At 35.3% G+C, this 20,218-nt stretch overlaps 1 protein-coding gene across 3 annotated transcripts in view; it reads left to right on the forward strand.

Annotated features, from left to right (window-relative positions):
* The first annotated feature begins 2,113 nt into the window (after window positions 1–2,113).
* Window positions 2,114–20,218, forward strand: part of LOC143239455 (uncharacterized) — a 38,031-nt gene continuing 19,926 nt past the window's right edge. The window contains exon 1 of one of the 3 annotated variants that reach the window (XM_076480535.1): window positions 2,114–2,329. The gene's annotated coding sequence lies outside the window, so the exon portion shown is untranslated. Of the gene's footprint in view, window positions 2,330–2,371; window positions 2,574–17,445; window positions 17,743–20,218 lie in introns of those variants that run through there. The other 2 variants (XM_076480537.1, XM_076480536.1) reach the window with 2 other exon arrangements.

Genomic DNA, 20,218 nt, shown 5'->3' on the forward strand with positions numbered 1-20,218 from the left:
CATTGGGCTATCTATGTTCTGCTCACCAAGAGTATGGAAACTCGGTTTCTTCCGTTACGAGTTCGTAAAAATATCGCTGTGTCACTGGAGAGCTTTGCAACTAAACAAGCAAATTATACTCCTGCAACAGTTACGTGACCGAAAAAAAAAAAAAAAGAGGTTTTATCGGACAGTTTGTTTCTAATTTTTGTAAATCATTTATTACTTTAAGAAAGTAGTACATATAACCCACTGCGCAGGTTAACAACAAATAAACAAACTATCTTGGTATACGACATACTTGTAAGTGAAATACAATTATTATATATGCTTTATGGGTAAAACAGTAATAGTGTCTCTTGTTTACAATTATAAATAACGTGTTGAGTCATTTGTTGGACCGAGTGCTGCTGGGTAGCATGCTTCACTGAAGATACACGGTTCGCACCCTGTTACTGTAAAAACAAAATTCATGGTGTTGGACTCGCATTAGTTACTATTTCACAACTTTATGTTACAAAATACGACATACATTATATCATAACAATACTGTCCCTCCTCCATCAATAGCACAGCGGTAAGTCTGAAGGCTTATAACGTTCAAAACCAGGTTTGTATACCCGTAGTGGAAAATAACAGATAGCCCATTGCATACCTTAGCGCTAAATAACAAACAAGTAAATATAAGAATATTTTTTTTACATTACACCAGACTAAATCTGCACGTGACAACATGACTCTATGTTTTGAGTCACTCGGTAACTCTGAGGGCTAATACCCTGAAATTTGACTTTCGATACTCCTGGTGAGAAGAGCGCAGATAGATTTGCGCTTAACAATAAAGATACGTGTTTTAATAAAGTGGTATTGATACGAAAAATCAAGACTAATAATAGCAAAGAAGTTATTAACTTAACAAAAGAATGTGGAGTAAAAAAAACACGTAAATGTTAAGAATACAGAAACATTAAAAGCTTATGAAATGCAAAATAAAGTAAAAAGAACCAAAAACTTTCACAAAATATAATGTTAAAAGTTTGGATGAGAAACTTTTATCAACTATCTTTATAAAACTTTGTCTTACTTAATCTCCATTGGAGGACTCAGCAGATAGTCCAAGTGAGGCCTAAAACATTCCAAACACTATGAGATATAATGTAATAATATTCGAGATAAACTTAGAAATTTCGAGTGACATGACGCAATAGTACAACAGTTGCTAATTCGTGTAGTCGAACTACTTAATCTGTGATTCGCACAGTCATGTAAATAAACCTGAAATGAACTATACCGCCTTTAAAAAGTAACTAAATTTAACACTCGCGTAAAACTTTAATTAAGTCTTTCATACCTAACACACTAAAGCTTAAACAATACACAATGTACGTTACTCCCTCCTTCAACATATCTAAAGTGTGCTGTTAAATAGGTGGCTTAGTAAATGCTATCAAACAGCCACTAGATGGCGAGGTTCAAATTTCATTACGTTAGTAGAAATAGGAAATGGGTCGTTACAGCAATATTTAAATATTGCTCTAGAGACATCAATGGTTTATTATCGCATTCTTGTAGCCTAGGCTTACAGAAGTGTTCACTCTAGCTTAGTGAGTAGTCATCTTTCAAGGCCTGTTACCTCTTCTCGTATGCGAGTTTGCTGCATTAGCAAATACATATTTTACGTACAATGAAGCCAGACAGACAAGCGACAGATTTGAATATAAACATATTATTATTATCATTATAATACCTTGAAGCAACACCCGGATTAAGACGTAGGCTTACCGGGATGAAGCCCAGGGTTTCATACAAAGCTATGACTTTAAATGTATTGCACGTATAGGTTCTGTTTAGAGGGAGTTTCTGTCGGTTGAAAAGCCTAGAACCAATAAAACCTTTAATCCGTCCTTGCCTTGAAGTAATATTTTTCTCCTCGATTCAGTACTTATTTTAAGATCGAGAAATCAAATGTAATTCTAGCCTAACGTGTTTTTGCGCATGCGCATTATTTTACATATATTTTAGTAATATCATCTTTTTTTTATTACTTCTTTTCAAATGTAACTCGAAATTATGCTCGTTAATTAACAGCACTCTCATTTTCTTAAGTGGTTCAGTTGCTAACATAAGAGAGGAGTTATTTATTTATTTATTTATTTATGTTTGCGTGCAAACTGCACTGAGTTGTTCCGTAATGAAGCGAAGAATGTAGAAGCTAGCAGGTATTAGTCACTGTATGCCAACTATATCCAGGTGAAATTACAATAACGCATATGTGTGTCTTCTCTCAGCTGGGAAAAATGGTATATGAACGCTACACTGGGCATCACGTCACCAGAGCGGTTCCGTAGTTGTAAGTAATTTTAACAATTCTTTATCTTTGTTGGTACTAAAGTATTGCTATCATAACCTGTACCCACTTTCTTGTAGGCTTACCTGCGTACTAACTTATAATTGCACGGCATTATAATAAGGCCGTCTTTATTGTATTGATAAATAATTTAATGGAACAGAGTTATCGTGTCTCAGTTTTATTCATTGAGATTTATGATAATTAGGATCATAAACGACATGAATTGCTTAAGGAAGAACATTACGTAAGTACATTTCTGATTTCATAGTGTGGTACGTAACGCCACAGTTGACGCAATATGTGATATGTGTGTGTGTATATATATATATTTAAACTACTTGGCACGAATTAGAAGGTTTAATAATAACTAATGTTACACGCTTTTTAACTGTTTCATTAATGACAGTATATATCTCTTGTATTAAATATAATTTAAATTTCGTATTATTGTACTTTTAACCAACTGTCTATGAAGCATTTTGTTCAATATTAGAAACGATAAGACAAAAAGTAAAATGTACAAATATATTTAGTTGATACTAAGTATAACAGACTCTCACGTTATAGAAAATGATGTTTAACTTCACAACCAAGATTTTTAACACTTTTCTTTAAATTATCGTATTACGAATTCTTGGTAAAGTGAGAGTATAAATCGTTATTTTCAATACTATCGTTTTAACTTTTTAAGGCCATGTTTGTGATGCTGTTAGGCTTAAAACACCGTCTCGTTACTAATGTTCTCCGTTAATAAGTAACAAATGACTAAATTTTACTTTATTTAATAAATATATATTTATTTAAGTAGAATATATTTGCATATCGGTGTTTGTGTTGAAAATAACATTCTGCAAGTGTTGTTTGACTTAAGATTGCACATAACACCGATTTATACATCGCAATACGTAGATTGTACGTCATTATCCATGTGCCTTCACTAATAAAGTATCTATTTTAAACTTTTCAGTGTATATCAGCTTATTTATCACTTTTGTGAGTTGTGTTTCTACAATAATATCAAACAGCCCTTAAATAAAATTATTTTTCGTCATTCTGTTGGTTTAAATGTCAACAAAAGAAACAATTGTTTCAAAAATAAACTAGCCTAAAACATACGTTGTTGTCCTTGATTAAAAAAAAAGATTGAGTTTCATGTTAGTTAGTAAATCTTTCTTCGCTTTAAAGAAAAAAATATTCCCATAAAATGGGAATAAATAAATAAAAATATTAATGAAGTCCTGTCAAATTGGATCTTTGTTATTGGTGGAGCGCCTCAGGAGTAAGTGCTTGTTTCTTTGCTTTTTTTTGTTTACATAAATAAAACTGACAGGAGTATCATTAGTAAATTAGTAAAGCTTAATTATGACAATCTTTGATGTTTCTAGCTGTAATAATAATGATGTAGGGCATTATAGAACGATTTAGCTCAATTGGTGAATTGGACAAGTATTTGAGAAAAGTACTTTAATTATTACATCAGAATTGTTATAATTTGAATAACGCATTTAACATAGTTGGAAGCTACATCAGTAATGTGGCTGAATAAAATTGTCCCAGTATAACAGTAAATATTTATTACTGGTCAAACCAAGCATCATTTGGAGCACCATGCATAGTTGTAGCTTTCGTACTTGAAATATGATATTGACTTATTGGAACAGTTTTAGATATATTGGAATGATTCAGGGAATGGAAGGATTTATCTTGCGTGGATTTGTAAATGTCTCTCAATTAATAGATCCTCCAACTTATCTATTCGTGGACGAACTAAATTTTTTATTTTTGTTATTTTTTTAGCGAATCACAGCGTGATCCGTTCTTTAGACTTCCTTTTACCACTTTCCGTATGATCGAGTGAGGCCTAGCTAGTGGTTAATGTATTGCACTGTGGATCCGTGGGTCGCGCTCTGGCCTACAGAAGTATGGGTGCTTTAAATTGCAAATAGCAGAAAATACTGATGAATATATAATGAAAAAAAATGTGTTTATTTTACCTCGTGACCTCCCACGAATACTGGCTCCTTAAAGAATTTCAAATAAAACACATTCAATCCATTTCATGTACCCTAGAGGCTCATCATTAAGTCTATTGGTTTGTAACGCTAGAAATCGGCCTCGATACCCGTGACAGGCACAGCATAGATAACACCCTGTAAAGCTTTGTGCTTAATAACAGATAAATGGCTTTAATTTTATTCAGAAGTTATTATCTGTATTATGAAAGTGACTATTCAGTGAGGTAGCCCACGAGTTGGCGATGAGTGATATTCAATACCTGCCCTGAAGGAAGTCTATCACTTCGAAGTTAGGCAGCTAGCGATGGTGAAGCTTTGCTAGAAATTTGACAAGCAACAACCCTTTTGTAATCTTTACACGAACAACCCGAATTGAACCCGTGGATCACAGAATGAGAACACCCACGAACCACCTAAATGGAATCTTAACTGATTTTATTTTCACACTAAGAGAGTAAGACAAGGGAACCAGATGTGCTGAAGGTACGGCAGCGCCCCTGGTTTAATATTAAGAGTTACTGGGCATGGCTGCCATAAAATAAACGTTTTCAGCGTTTCCATTATAAAAATTGTTCCAGCGTCAGTGGGGTAAAAGGTAACCTTAAAAAGTTTGCAGTTTTATCCAGGAGATCCTTAACTTTGTACTACATTCCGAAGCTAGTGAAGCGAGAGTAAAAAAAAAAACATTTGGGGAATTTTTATTTTTCTGAAGGAATGATTGACTTATGGCAAGACTTAAAAGTCATCACTTTCCAGGAGTTTGAGAAGGTATCGGTTATCTCTTGAAAAAAAAAAAAGAGTGTATTTAAACGTTCGCTATTCTCAGTGACACACGTATAAAGACGGCCTTGAAAGGCCAAATGCAACGTTAATGTCTTTATGTTACGTTTTGATATTTATTACGTTTCTTGTGGGTTAATCATTTTCCACGTGCTGTTCGACTCTCGTGTGCGAGTAATGTACACGTGTACACAGATAAGTCTTCACAAGAAGTTTACGTATAAGCTGATACAACGTTATCATTTTGTAGCATGTAAAACATAAGCAAATTAAATTATAAATTCCAGTACACAAAGGACAAACGTTTCTTTATTTTATTGTGTGGTCCTTCTTGAATATTTGGTGTGGTCTGATGCACCTTTGACCTGTTTCGTATTTCAGGTTATCAAGAATTCATTGTCACAGCATGAGATTCAGTCTGAAATTTAAGAAGTAATAGATTTCATGATTGTTAATCATACTGAACTAGCTTGGCTTTTCCTGTGTGTGGGTTGTTTCATGTGAAAGTTTCTCGATGAGCTCAATGTTTTGTGTCAACTGAAGGGGTCATTAGCCCTCAAGCTAACTACTTAATCATGGAGAGGAGATATTTCCCAATATTTGATTTGCATATTTAATAAATAAATTGTACATATATTACTGCTGTTGTCGTTTCTCTTTGGTTACGTCATTTATTTATCATAGGTACTTCATAACTCTTTACAGATTTATGAAAAAAACTTACTACGTAACGAAAGGGAACAGATCAACTGTTCAACTAACATTTATTTTTTGACGGTGTAAGCAAGTCATACTTTGTCACGTGCCAACGTTGCTCGGGTGTTGATTGGATTAGTTAATCTCATGATCACTCTCACTATTTACTACACTGTGACTGACTTAATTGCAGGAGCAGCAAAGTGGAAGTGGTAATGTACCCTCGTGAGGCTTGGTTTATCAGGTTTTGGGTTTGTTCAGAATTACGCTATTGACGATATAAAGATTGAAAGTTTCTAAATTAATTCATGTCCACTGGACTTGATTATTTAAATAACATTTTATTTTTTTATCGTAACAAGTGACACAAAGACATTTAATATGTGTCTGTCTTCAAAGTACAGATAAACATGGCGTGAAAAATAAAACCAATTGACCTGATTTGAAAACGAAATGGCCTGGCATGGCCAAGCGCGTAAGGCGTGCGACTCGTAATCCGAGGGTCGCGGGTTCGAGCCCGCGTCGCGCTAAACATGCTCGCCCTCCCAGCCGTGGGGGCGTATAATGTGACGGTCAATCCCACTATTCGTTGGTAAAAGAGTAGCCCAAGAGTTGGCGGTGGGTGGTGATGACTAGCTGCCTTCCCTCTAGTCTTACACTGCTAAATTAGGGACGGCTAGCACAGATAGTCCTCGAGTAGCTTTGTGCGAAATTCCAAAACAGAAAACGAAATAAAATTGAATAAGTAATAATTTATCGGTTTTCAGTGTAAATGTTGTTTGTTTTTATCCCAAGTGCACCAATTATGGATTAAAGTACAAACATTTCATGTGTACCACGAATAATGAAACAGAAAACGTGATATCCCATCAGTGCCCCTAGCTGCCACCCCTCAGTGATGAACTATATTTAACCATCGCTGGAGGTATGAAATCTGTACATTTTAAATGAAAACTAACTTCCTGACACATCACAAAACATTCGTAGTTCATTGAAACATACTGGCGGAACTAAATGTAGGTTTCTTAAACCATTCTCGTTCAGTGGTGCAGTGGCATGTTTGCGAACTTGCAACGCTAGAAACCTGGTTTCCATACCCATTATGGGTAAAACCAAAATAACACATTGTGTGGCTTTGTGCTTAATTACAAATAAATTCAAATTATGGTAGGATTTGCTCCTCAGAACTTTGACATCGTCTAAATATTAGGTTGAGGAATAATGCGTGAGCGTTTTTAAATAATTTCATTCAAGCATTACATGCAAGACTTACAATACTTCAATGCATGAACATATTACACCCAAAACATTTATTATGATACTTAATTTCATGTAATACCTAGGTATATAGTATGCATTGTTTTAAACGAAATTGCAAGAAATTAAATGCGAAAAGCAGATGGTGTCTAAAATGCTCGATTTTGTCCACTTGACATTCCATTTAATGAGCTGAAAATGAAAGCAAAAATTAAAGAATATGAAAATCAAACACACCATCTATTAGGGCAAAACATTATCTACTAAATGACATGAAATATTTTGCGAAAGCGTTTCATTTATGAATATATTTTTTTAACTTGAAAAAACGCTCACGAATTATTCCTCAACCCAATATTTTGTAGCCAAACATGTTGACGTTGCGGTTTCAATATCTTTTGTGTGCTTTGTCAAATCGTTAACCGCGTTTTATTTCTTTGACAAAATTTCTAATCTAATTCGTTTACAAGTTGAAGTTAATGGTAACGTCATATTTTATATCAGCAGCCAGAAATTCATCAGTCAAATATTACACTGCGAACGGTATTAACATATCAACAATTACATTGTGGACGTACCTAACAAATTAATAATCACATTGTTGAAAGTATCAACAAAAGCAGGAAATCTACAACTGACCACAGATAAAGGGAAATAAGGGACAAAAATTCGCAAGAAAAAATTAATTGTCACGTGCACTTCAAAGTGAAATGTTTATTTTATCAAGCATGATGGGTAAGTTGCATAATAGCATATTCTTCTATAGAACCACCGGAAGTTGACACTTAGTTATAGCTCTAATTTTTCATAAATTTCACATTATAACTTTAAAAAAAACTCTTGTAATAATTTTTTTACGCACCCCCCTCTCCCTTAGGGCTTCATCCAAAACCGATTAATTTTGGTTTGATACGTAATTATATCAAAAATTAAAATAGTGTTGCTTGTTGATTTGTTTGAAATAACATGTGGAAAATGAATGATAACAGAATTTGAAATAATACATGTAGAGAAATGAGTAACAATGGAACAAGGTAACGTTTTTCAATATTTTAACATCTGTCACTTCCGTGTGTTTGAGTTGTTAAAGTATACCATTATTGTGCTTTGATTGTAGCTTCCTTTTAACGAAATAAATAATGTAAAGAATACATTTATTCTGTCGAGCGCAACGGGGTATGGTATTAGCTAAAAACTTACACAGATTACACATTGATCCATTGCTTCTGCTGGACTGTTTTACTGTTACTAGAGGTCGCTCACATCTAAATAATAAAAATCATTATTCTTTGAAAAGTTCAACGAACCATACGCATTTTAAGTTATGTATAGTTGCCTTTATAAGAATTGTTACGGTTCGAGTAAAGATGGGTGTTGGAAATTGGACATATGCTATAAGCCAGTGACCTCTGTTTATTTTATTATTTTGAAACTGATATAATTATGCAACATTATTCTACAATTACTAAGAATAGTACGCATGTGATACAATACACTGGTGTTTTAAAAATGTTTACAAAAATTCTTACTGAATTTTAATTTTCAGTATACAATATACATACGATCGATAAGTATATTTTACACAGTCTGTGAATAATGTTTATGTTAGGTTTGTTCGCTACCTAGCTTTTGGAGTGCCCAAATTGTGAATTTGATTATTTCTAGTTTGCAACCCACTCCTCCGCCCTTTGGGGCTTTGGAAGTACAAAGGACTAGTAGCTGTCAAACCTCTTGCGCTTCCCAGTGGCCAGCAGTATGTCTGTGTTCCTACTAACGCTAAAAATCGGGTTTTGATACTCGTGGTGGACACAGCTCGGATAACCCATCGTGTAGCTTTGTGGTTAAATATAAACAAAGAAAAAGTACACTCTACTCGAAGAGAGAGTTTGTTGAATACGCGCAAAGCTAAATGAGAGCTATCTGCACTAGCCGTCCCTAATTTAGCAGTATAAGGTTAGAGGGCAGACAACTAGTCATCATCACCCATCGTTAACTCTTGGGCTACTCTTTTTACCAATGAATAGTGGAATTGACCGTAATATTATAACGTCCCCACAGCTGGAAGGGGAGCATGTTTGGTGTGACGGGGATTCGAACCCGTGACCCTCAGATTACGAGTCGGACGCCCTAAGTATCAGATCATGCCGGGTCAGGACAGATAGAGAAACGCAATAATTAACGGTGTGTGCTGCTCTGTCAACTCTTAAATTATAACTATATAGATATAGCACTTGCGTGGCTTTGCGCAAAATTCCTAAAACAATTTTCAAAAATTTGATTTCAATTACTTGTTTGTTTGGTCTTATTGGTTAAAGTTTATTCGTGGTGTTGGCGAAATCAGCAACAATAGGTTAGTACTCTTGATGTTCGATTACAGGAAACAGGGTGTGTTGGGACGATGAAACGTAGCATAAAAAAAATGAAGTATTCATGTGGAATATGTGCACTTGTTTATCTAAATATGTGTAACCCTTGGTGTTATCAGGAAAATGTTGACGTAGACACAGTTTATTGTTTGTCTACTCGCAACTACAAATTAAAGACGAACAAAAAATCGCTCGTATGAGCTCCGGTACCTTACATTAGTGCTTTCGATATTCGCGACCAATGGTGTGTAACAAATCAACACGCAATACACGAATAACTAAAATGAGGCTTTCTGTAGTTGGCAATTTTCTCCTCAGTCGAGTTGAAATAAAAATGCTGACAAAACAGAGCATAACTTTGACAAAAATATAATATGTTGCACCCTAATATCTTGTTTCCATTCATTCTGAAGGATTGATATTAGCCAACTGTAATTTGCTTCTTTCTTTTTAAGTTTTTTCTTTTGTATGTATTTGTATTAATGTGGCAAAGCTACTAAACCTAGCTGCCGCTGTCCCTAATTTTGAACTAATAACCACAAGGTATCCAATCAGCATTACCCTACTATACTTCACCTCTGCCAAAGGATTGACTGTCGCTCTGATAACGCACACACAGCTTTAAAACAAAAAAGAGAATAATTTCTGAATCACATAGGTTGAAACCCAATTTGCCAGCTCCAAAATCCAGAGTTCCACTACAGGGCCAGTACGCGCGCCACTTATAAACTTTTAGTAACTTTTTTGTTGTTATGTACAAAGCTACACAAAAAGTTATCTCTGCTCTGCCCACCAAAGGTATCGAAACCTGATTTTTAGTAGTACCAAGTCCCAAGACATGCCATTGTGTCACTGGAGGGTGACAAACATTGGGTAAACGCAGCCTGAATGATATTCAACGTCGGCTATTTTAATACTTTGTTTAAATTTACAGATCGTATGAGTGGAACATAATTTTACAATAAGAAACTTTGATTTGACTCTTAATGTACGTCGACGAGGTACTGTATGAAGAAATATCAGTTAACTCGTAGTAAATTACACGTGAAATTTCCTGCAACTACGCGAGACATTTTGTTTGATTTGATTTGTATGTTCTAGCGAGTTCAGTTCTGACTGCTCTGAGGAAATGTGAAAACACCAGAGGAGTAATAAAGTAGGTGTATTTTGTCTCGTATTTCACTCCTTTTAGTTGAATGTTTTCTTTTATCCTATCAACACACACACTGCATATTTCCTCTGTTTTATTTCTTAACGATTTATTGTTAAAAAGATTGCAATGATAATAATGGTTACTTAATATTACCGTTGATAATAATAGTCCAGAGCGTAAAACAGTATATTGTGTATGGTAATAACAGTGTACAGTAGGTACAAAGTGTATTTCGCATGATAATATCCAATACATGCATACATAGTTCCAAAATAAAAGTATGATTTTAGCTGTCATTGTTTCAATGATTATTTCAATTAGTTTTGATCCTGTAATCAAAATGTTGATACGTACCAAGCCGAAGCCATTTGTTATTTTTTAAATTCGCGCAAAGTTACTCGAGGGCTATTTGTGCTAGCCGTCCCTAATTTAGCAGTGTAAGTCTAGAGGGAAGTCACCTAGTCATCACCACCCACCGCCAACTCTTGGGCTACTCTTTTACCAACGAATAGGGGATTGACCATCATATTATAACGCCCCCACGACTGAAAAGGTGAGCATATTTGGTACGACCGGGATTCGAACCTACTTTCGGATTACGAGTCGAACGCCTTAACCTACCTGGCCATGCCGGGCCACAAGGCGAGGTATTAAAGACTGTTCAATAGGGCTTGAACTTAGCATTCGAAGCTCAAATAGAGCTGGTAGGCCAATCAGGAAGTCCCAGTTGCATAACTTCCACCTTCATGTTACGTAATCAAAGGTCTTCTACTGTCAGAATGCCTCTCCAGCACTTAAAGTTGAAGCGGAGTCATAAAAGTTCAAAAACTAAAAATATGTATATAAATATAAATAATAAAAAATTCACTTTGCATCTGAAATCAAGTCTTTCATAATCAGATTCTGTTTGTGATGCCAAATGTTTACCAGCCCCCTCCTGCCTCAGCTCTGAAGTCTTATAACGCTAACAATCAAGTTTGACGTACGTTGTTACTCAGACACATGAATATGGTATTTAAACGCTAAATAAAATACATTTTACAATTATACTGTGTTTAAGACGTACACATTTTTTATAATGATTATTACCTACATAATGTACAAAGAAAGTTCACTTTGTAACTTATGTTGGCAAGACATAATATGTAAAAACTGTTATAAAAGTTGTTAATACTGTAGCCCAGTTAAAGATATTAAAAACAATAATTTTAAAACTTGATTTAATCTTGGTGAATGTTATATGGGACCCACTTTTTGTTTTCTCTTTGCTGCTTAATTTGAAGGATGTTGAGTTGCACGTTTTCTCTCGCTACTATATGTGTATCCAGTTTGATATAAATGTATATAGTCTCAAATAATTAGTGCTACATATATTTTTATTTAAAATGAACACTGAAAATGGGAATTATGTTTTGACTACGACAATCTTTAATTACGTCACACCTCTGAAAAATTTGACAGGGCTGCTTGTTTACAAAATTTAGCACAACATCGCATAATATAAATCACTTGAATAACACTTGTCATTAAGCCTAAAACACAACATGGCTTCCTCAGATTGCAATTGTAACACGTGGCATGGCATACAGTGTTGGATTAAGCGTTTTGGAGTCCTGTAAGGGGGCCGTAAAAAAAAATTAAAAGGGATCTTCGGGTTACTAAAGTTTGAAAATCTTTAGACAAAAACAGTATTTGTGGCCCATCGATTGAATTGTGTGTATAGTTTTAAGTCTGTGTGGCTCCTAAAGTTTTAGAGGCATAGGGACTACATCCCCATAAGCCATTGCATTAATTCAGCGCTGATTGTAAACATTTAGCCTCGTGATGCATAAATACTATAAAAAATACTAGAACCGTAGCAGTATGTATCTAAAAGTACAAATTGAAAAATAAAACTACAGATATAGATAATACTACTAATATAATGACAATAAGAAACATAAAAAAAATGAAATACAGTATATACACCAATAGGTGCTTAGTCTGAAAACAGCAAATTGAAGATTTAGAAAAGAAAATCTGTGGTTCAGGTAAGACAGTTTTATTCTTTTAACACGAGTGATTGGAATACAAAATCAATTGCCTTCCGCAGTGCTGGAGATTGTCAACTAGGGTTTAAAGGGGAGAATCATTGATTTCCTGAATAGTAAATGATGACTTCAAGTATTTATGTTTTCAGATGTAAGTGTGAAGCAACAGCGTTGAACTGTACCAAATGGCCCCTTATTGCTGGTATGTTATAATGTGTTGTTTCCCGTTCGAATATTTATGTAACGTCAAGCAAGGGTAAATTTCTCACTAACTGCTTATAACTTCCTATAATATACTGTTTTAAAAGGCATACTTACCTTACCAGATATGTATGCTCTTTCGATTTTTGTGAACCTCTGTTGTGTTTATGATACGAACTTGGGCGCAGACAACAGTTAAATACTGCCAATCGGAATTTTTTTCCGATGTTATGATGGGATAGTCCTGCCTGTCCACTAAATAGTTACTATGAAGAGGGACGACTAGAGAAATAACTTAATGAAGTCTCATGTGTATAGATTAAGCAAGATTCAGCCGTGGATTTCAAAGAAATTGGAAAACTAAGTGGTGCAATGTAAGCAAGCTTGGTAGCAATTTATTAACCTGACAGTACGAACACACAGTATACTAGGCCTAACTCAGAGAAACGTAAAGTACTCTCAACTCAGTTACTTTCAAATTGAAAAAGAACTCTCGACTCGGTTACTCTGGGATTGAAAAGAACTTGCAATTAATACCTAATAACCTGATTGGTAGAATGATTTTTTTCTTCTAAATCACATTTTCTTTTATTGAAGATCAAATAATTTAAATAGACGCAGTGTTTATTCTGTTTACGTAAACTGCTCAAACCAATAGCAATTAAGACAGATAAAATAATGACCTACATCTTCAGAATGTATCTTTACTAGTTCAGTATTTATTTCGTCATTACAGCTTCGTCAGGCGCTATCGATATTGTAAAAAGTCCTCTCATCCAGGCCCGGCATGGCCAGGTGGGTTAAGGCGTTCGACTCGTAATCTGATGGTCGCGGGTTCGAATCCCCGTCGCACCAAACATGCTCGTCCTTTCAGCCGTGGGGGCGCTATAAAGTTACGGTCAATCCTACTATTCGTTGGTAAAAGCCCAAGAGTTGGCAGTGGGTGGTGATGACTAGCTGTCTTCTCTTTTTACACTGCTAGATTAGGAACGGCTAACACAGATAGCTCCCTTGTGTAGCTCTGCACGAAATTCAAAACAAGCCAAACCAAACCTCTAATCAAATTAAAACTCTTAGGGTGTCGATAGCTCCTGACGAAGGTTTAATAGTGAAATTAAGATGTATCCTAGAGATATTGAACGTTATTTCATTTACATTAAAAAAAGCCCCGTAATAAGCTGTATTTTACGTAAAAATAAGTTAAAAATGATTGTTTTAAATATACAGTTTTTAACTTATTTACTATTATTATTTATTATTAGCAGTTAGTGCTAGATGCGAAATGACATGAATTTAATTTAGTAACTAAATAAACGCAAGCAGCCTATTTTTGTATCCCGAGGCTTGTATACATACGCTAGTAAACAGAAAAAGTTTCTTTTTGTCACAACTAAAAAGCAGTGTTTTTGTATGTAATCGACTGAAATTTTTTTAAAGAACTGCACTGTTGCTGTTGTATTGAAAAAGAGAAAAAGAGTTGGTTGTTTTTTAATTTTGCGCAAAGATACACGAGGACTATCTGAGCTAGTCGTTCCTAATTTAGCAGTGTAAGACTAGAGGGAAGGCAGCTAGTTATCACCACCCACCGCCAACTCTTGGGCTACTCTTTTACCAACGAATAGAGGGATTGACCGTAACATTATAACGCCCTCTCTGCTGGAAGGGCGAGGATGTTAGGTGCGACCAGGATTCGAACCCGCAACCCTCGGATTACGAGTCGAACGCCTTAACACACTTGGCCATGCCGGGCCAAAAAGAAAAGAGAAGAGAGATTCAGCTATAGTATAGGGGCGTTATCTTATTTGACTAACAGAAGAATGAACAACCAAACGGTTATCGCAAGATGGCAGGATACACTGTTCACATCCATATCTGTGTATTCCTATAATTGCAAGTTTGAAGCCACGTAGTTAAATGTTATATTCAAATCAAAGCTTTGTATATAAAAAAAAAAGGTGTAGATTTTTATTTAGCATCATTTCAGACATTTTTTTCTATTTGTGGTGGGCGCAGCACAGATAGCCCACTGTATAGCTTTGTGCCTAAGTACTGTAACGGATTTACTATTATGTATTTATTTTAACATCTATGTTTGTTTCAGTATATTATATATTTAGAAGTGCATGTAACTTGTATTGTTAAATGTGCATTGCAAAATTCCTGCATATTCTCTAAATTTGTAGAAAATTTTTGAGTCTAAGAATCGGCAAAGTAATATGTGTGTAAGTAAAATATTTTTGCCAACCGAACTTTCGAGAGCCTTGCCTAAAGTTTATATTAAATTGACGCGCCAAGAAAGAGTGATGTATTGTTGGTTTGTTACAGTTAGTATACTCTAAATCTTGGAAGTTATAACTGTGATTAACGCTGATTAATCGGAAAACTACGAATAAAATAGCACAATTCAAACCTTGTAAAACTACAATTGAAGAGAGATAACAGTACAGATAGGGAAAAACGTTTTTCATACTCCTAAAAAATAGCGAGTGGAAGGTGTTCACCTGGTGTCTGACAATAGTTTGTATAATAGCTTGTAACTACACTTTGTTATAGAACCATGAAAACATAAACTCTAGCTGGCTGGGTGGGTTTTAAAGTATTGTTTTGTATCGTATATAATAGTACTTCACAACTGGGAAATTGATTCACTCAGGGACGAGTGAGTATTATCAATAATACAACAAATTGACGAGCTAAAAAGTCATTGGTTATTAATGTAATATTTGATCTAATTGTAGTTTGGTGAATAATTTATTTTTTGTTATATTTATTCTGGTTGTGGTTTGAGGTATACTTAAGTCATAATAAATAAATTTGCATTTTAATTCAGTACTTTTTATCTTTTACTTTGAACTAGGTTGAGTGAGGTGTTGTGAAAACTTAACGTGAATAGTTTGAGAAGCACTGGTGTGTAAGACTATCTTGATAAAAGTCACCCCTATTGTAATAAATATCATGTGTGAAGAAGAATTATCACAGAAAAACGTTTTTGTTTTATCTTTTTTTATAAGCTACGATACGATATTTATTTAATTACACTATGGTTTTACGAATAAAGGTGGGTTTAATTTTAAACAAAATTCGGGATATTCCCTAGTGAAACAACTGTGTCTTAAGTTTTTTTTTTAAGTTACATGAAAAAAAAACATTTTACCAGGGAGAGCCGTGACGTGGTAAAGCCAGTGATGTATTTACATCAGATGCATCTGCTAACAATATGTCTGGGCGATGCGACGTCTGTATACTTGTCAAGACTGTACTGTATGCTTACTGGGCCGTAATGAATGTGAGCTTTTGTGGGCGATATGCCAACAATGCGCTGGTTTGATGATGTTTTATGTGAATACATAAAAAAAAGAAAGAAAATAGAACTCAGCCATATTGTTGTTTGGAAATATTATAAGATTTCCTCGTGATATGGAAAAAAAGAAGTGCATAGAATATAATAGTTGTATGAAAAATGTGAGCTGCGAACTTTACATCACGTGCTCACGACGGACGGTGAGGGAAACTGGGTGAATTGTATTGATAGGAGTCTCACAAAACCGCGCCTTTAAAAACCATTGAAAACTAAAGCGAACTAGCCTTTTATTTTTCTCACCTTTGTAAAAAAGATTGAAATTTAATTTTTAGCTAAAAAAATGTTTCAGAAATATACTCTCAATACCTTCTACTTTTTTACTTTTTAATATTACTTCTAACAGTCTTAATGTGGAATCTTTATTTTCATTCTGTTTCTGTACTACCTTTTCGCATGCCAAAAGTATCCACGCGATTTTATCAAAAGGTTATTTGAAGTCGTTCTTTTCTATGAGTGTCGTAACATCAGATATGAGCACGTGATTTTGTTATTGTAAAATATACGGATATTATTAGGATTTTCAGTTCAGTATACTTTCTTGTAATATACAGTATAGTGGTGTAAAAGGCATCCCAGAAAACGTTTGTCAAAAGTTAGATAAATTACTCTGGGGAAAACCAGAATAACGCATAAAATATCATCCAGAGCCCAAGAATTTCCAGGGTCCTAAGGCGAGCCCTAGACTCCGGCCGTAATAAGTGTATCTGTAGCGTGCATTTCCTCGCTTCGTTTGGTCAAAGAAAGCTTGCCCCCTCCCACATATATACCTAAACCCCGTGCAGTCGGTTCCTTTTAAGAATCTGAGTTAAACAGAATTATCAGTAAAACACTTTCTGTGTGTAAGTCAGAGAATTAAACAGCTTGTCTTACTGTAAGTTCGGTTATTTACGTTATAGACGAGACACTTGGTCGAATGAGCCGGAATGTTATATGTATCCTACATAACAGATCTAGAACATTCACTTAAATTTTTTTTTCTACAACAATGCTGCTTGAACTTCTAGTTGTTTGGTTGGTTGATTTGGCGTTTTATGGCGCAAAGCAACTAGGCTATCTGCGCCTCTAGCTGTTTGTCCGTCCACATCTGGTTTTTCTCGTCCTCTGAAGATTTTTGATGATAGTGAAAATAACTAAAATTGTAACTGAAGAATTAATTTACATTTTCAGTTACTACTGTAACTAGTATTATGTTCTGAAAAGTCTATAATTTATGGACGAGATTTAGGCATGAGGTACAACTCTAAAAATAAAAAGGGAGAGTGATCTTTTCTCTCTAACCAATGACGTTGTGTTCGTTTTGCTCCGCCTTTTCCCATGAGGGACAATCTGGGAAACATTCAACACTCTCCGAGTCCCTCACTGTTCCCTGTCGCAATTCTCAGAGTAAAACGTGAGACTAGCGGTCAGTAACAATACTACTTTCGGCGGGAATAAGAGCTATTTAGTTGTACATGGGAGAAGTTTTTGCTAGAACTCGACACATTCGTGTATGAGAGCTAAAAATTCATTCCAAAGAAATTGAAACATGTTTTTCATGATATTGTTTTCTAGCAGGTAAGTTTGAAGCTGCAAAACAATTAATTTTTTTATTAATTTGTACTCCTTTCTTTCTTTCTTTTGCAATGTCAGCTTCTTTAATTATTTGTTACCACCAGGCGTCTATAACGATATATTTCTAGTTAACGAAACGAAACAGTTGACTAATAGAAATATGTCGTTATACAAGCCTGGTGGTAACAAATAAATAGAAAAAAAAACTTGATATTTTCTTTTGTTTTCCTATCTAATTAATTTAAGCACGGATAATTAAGCTAATCTTGTACCAAGTAAATTTAAATGGTTGAATTTATGTGCAAGTTCCGTGCTGTGACTCTCGTTACAGAATTTATCTTAAAGCTTAAAACAAAAGTTTAAACTAATACTTTTATTGTATGAAAAATTTTGTGTTTTATTCAAGCATGCGTTTTAAAATTTTAATTAAAATAATAAATTATATGTCGTGAGTATCTGAAAAACAACAAGCGTATAAGTGAGGTGGAAATGTGTAAGCTTGACCTGCTTTCCTTTTGACGTTCCACATTTTCCTGTCGATGTGTTTGAGCATGGTGACCCCCGTAGAGAAATTCGGAACTAATGGTTTTGACCTCCTTATGCTTATTTCTTTCTTTGCTGGACATAACGTGAGAACAAAAGTGAGCTGAAACTGATTGTCCATCAAGAGCTTCCTAGTTCCTTTTATTGATAGTGAATACGAGGGCTGTTCAAAAAATACGCGGACTGACGTCATAAAACAAAATGTACTTTAGTTAGAAATTACAGGTCTGGGAACCCTTCAAAGTACTCTCCTCCCAAACGCACACACTTATCCCAACGGTGTTTTCACTTGTTGAAACAGTCCTGGTACGCTTCTTTTGTAATGTCCTCCAGCTCCTTCGTCACATTTGCCTTAATCTCGGGAATCGTCTCAAATCTTCTTCCTTTCAAGGGTCTTTTGAGTTTGGGGAACAAGAAAAAATCGCAAGGAGCAAGGTCAGGTGAGTAGGGGTGGGGGTGGGGAAGGACAGTGATTGAATGTTTGGCCAAAAAACTCACGAGTTCTGAGGGCTGAATTTCGCAGCAACACGGTGCATCTTCTATTTTTCGGTCAAAATCTCGCAACAAGATCCAACTGATATCCCACACTCTTCAGCAAGCTCCCTGACAGTCAGACGTCGATTTGCCCGCACCAGGGTGTTGATTTTGTCGACGTGTGGGTCGTCAGTTGACGTGGAAGGACGTCCAGGACGCTCATCATCTTCAATGGACTGTCGACCATCCTTAAAACGTTCATGTCACTTGAAACATGCCGTACGCTTCATAGCAACATCACCGTTAGCCGTGTTAAGCATAGCAAAAGTTTCAGTCGCAGATTTTCCAAGTTTAACACAAAATTTCACAGCAAGTCGTTGCTCCTTCAGGTCATTCATTCTGAAATCCGCCAAACGAAAAAATCGCACTTCACTTAAAACCGCGTAGATAATACACAAATGAAGATATCTGCAATCGGGAAATGGCGTCGTAATCAGCTGATCTGTGTGAACCTAGCGACACCAAGCGGATTCCCCTGGAACCAACTAGAGCCGCGCAATTCAAACAGTCCGCGTATTTTTTGAACAGACCTCGTAGCATTAGGGAACTTCTGAGGATTTTCGTTTGTAAATTCGGGAAAAGAAAATCACGTCAGTAACCCTACGCATAAAACTTTCGTCCTAGTTTTGTGGTTGAAGAAGTGCCTTAGATGCCTGCCCAAAATTGTACTGTTTGTATTAATGTGTAATTATTATTATTAATAGTGTTACAAAGATAAAATTTATGCTGATGAGTCCTAACATCGTTAATTGGTCGGGACATACATGTCTAAGGTAAATAAGCTGGAGTTGAAACTGTTGTAACTTGTTTGGAATATTCGTGCTTGAAATTGGATAACTATAATTTCATTGTTGAAACTGTCCGTTTTATTGAAAACTGTAAAGTTGAATGTACTATAAATAAGGCTGAATTCTATGTATCTGTTTAAAAACGTGGCCATGTTGCACAAATGTATTATCAAGTAAAAATATAAGGCCTTTTAAGAATTCATTTATTGTGAAATAGTGGTGTTTATGTGTGTGAATATTATTCTTGTGTGAAGTTGTATGTTTACTGACTAGTAATTTACCGTAATTTTTGGAGGACCTTGAAGTTCGATACTCGCTGTGGATATGATTAAGATAACCTAATGGTATATTTGTGCTTTACACGAAATAAAAATGAATCGAAGCCTTTAATATTTAGTTTACATTCAATGGTTTGTATTTGAATTTCGCGCAAAGCTACACGAGGACTATCTACGCTAGCCGTCCCTAACTTTGTAGTGCAAAACTAGAAGGAAGGCAGTTAGTCATTACCACCCACCTCCAACTGTTGGGTTACTTTTTTATCAACGAATAGTGGGGTTGACTCTAACATTATAACGCCTCCACGGCTGAAAGGGCGAGCATGTTTGGTATGA

This window comes from Tachypleus tridentatus, chromosome 13, assembly GCF_004210375.1.
Source record: "Tachypleus tridentatus isolate NWPU-2018 chromosome 13, ASM421037v1, whole genome shotgun sequence".
Lineage (NCBI taxonomy): Eukaryota > Metazoa > Arthropoda > Merostomata > Xiphosura > Limulidae > Tachypleus > Tachypleus tridentatus.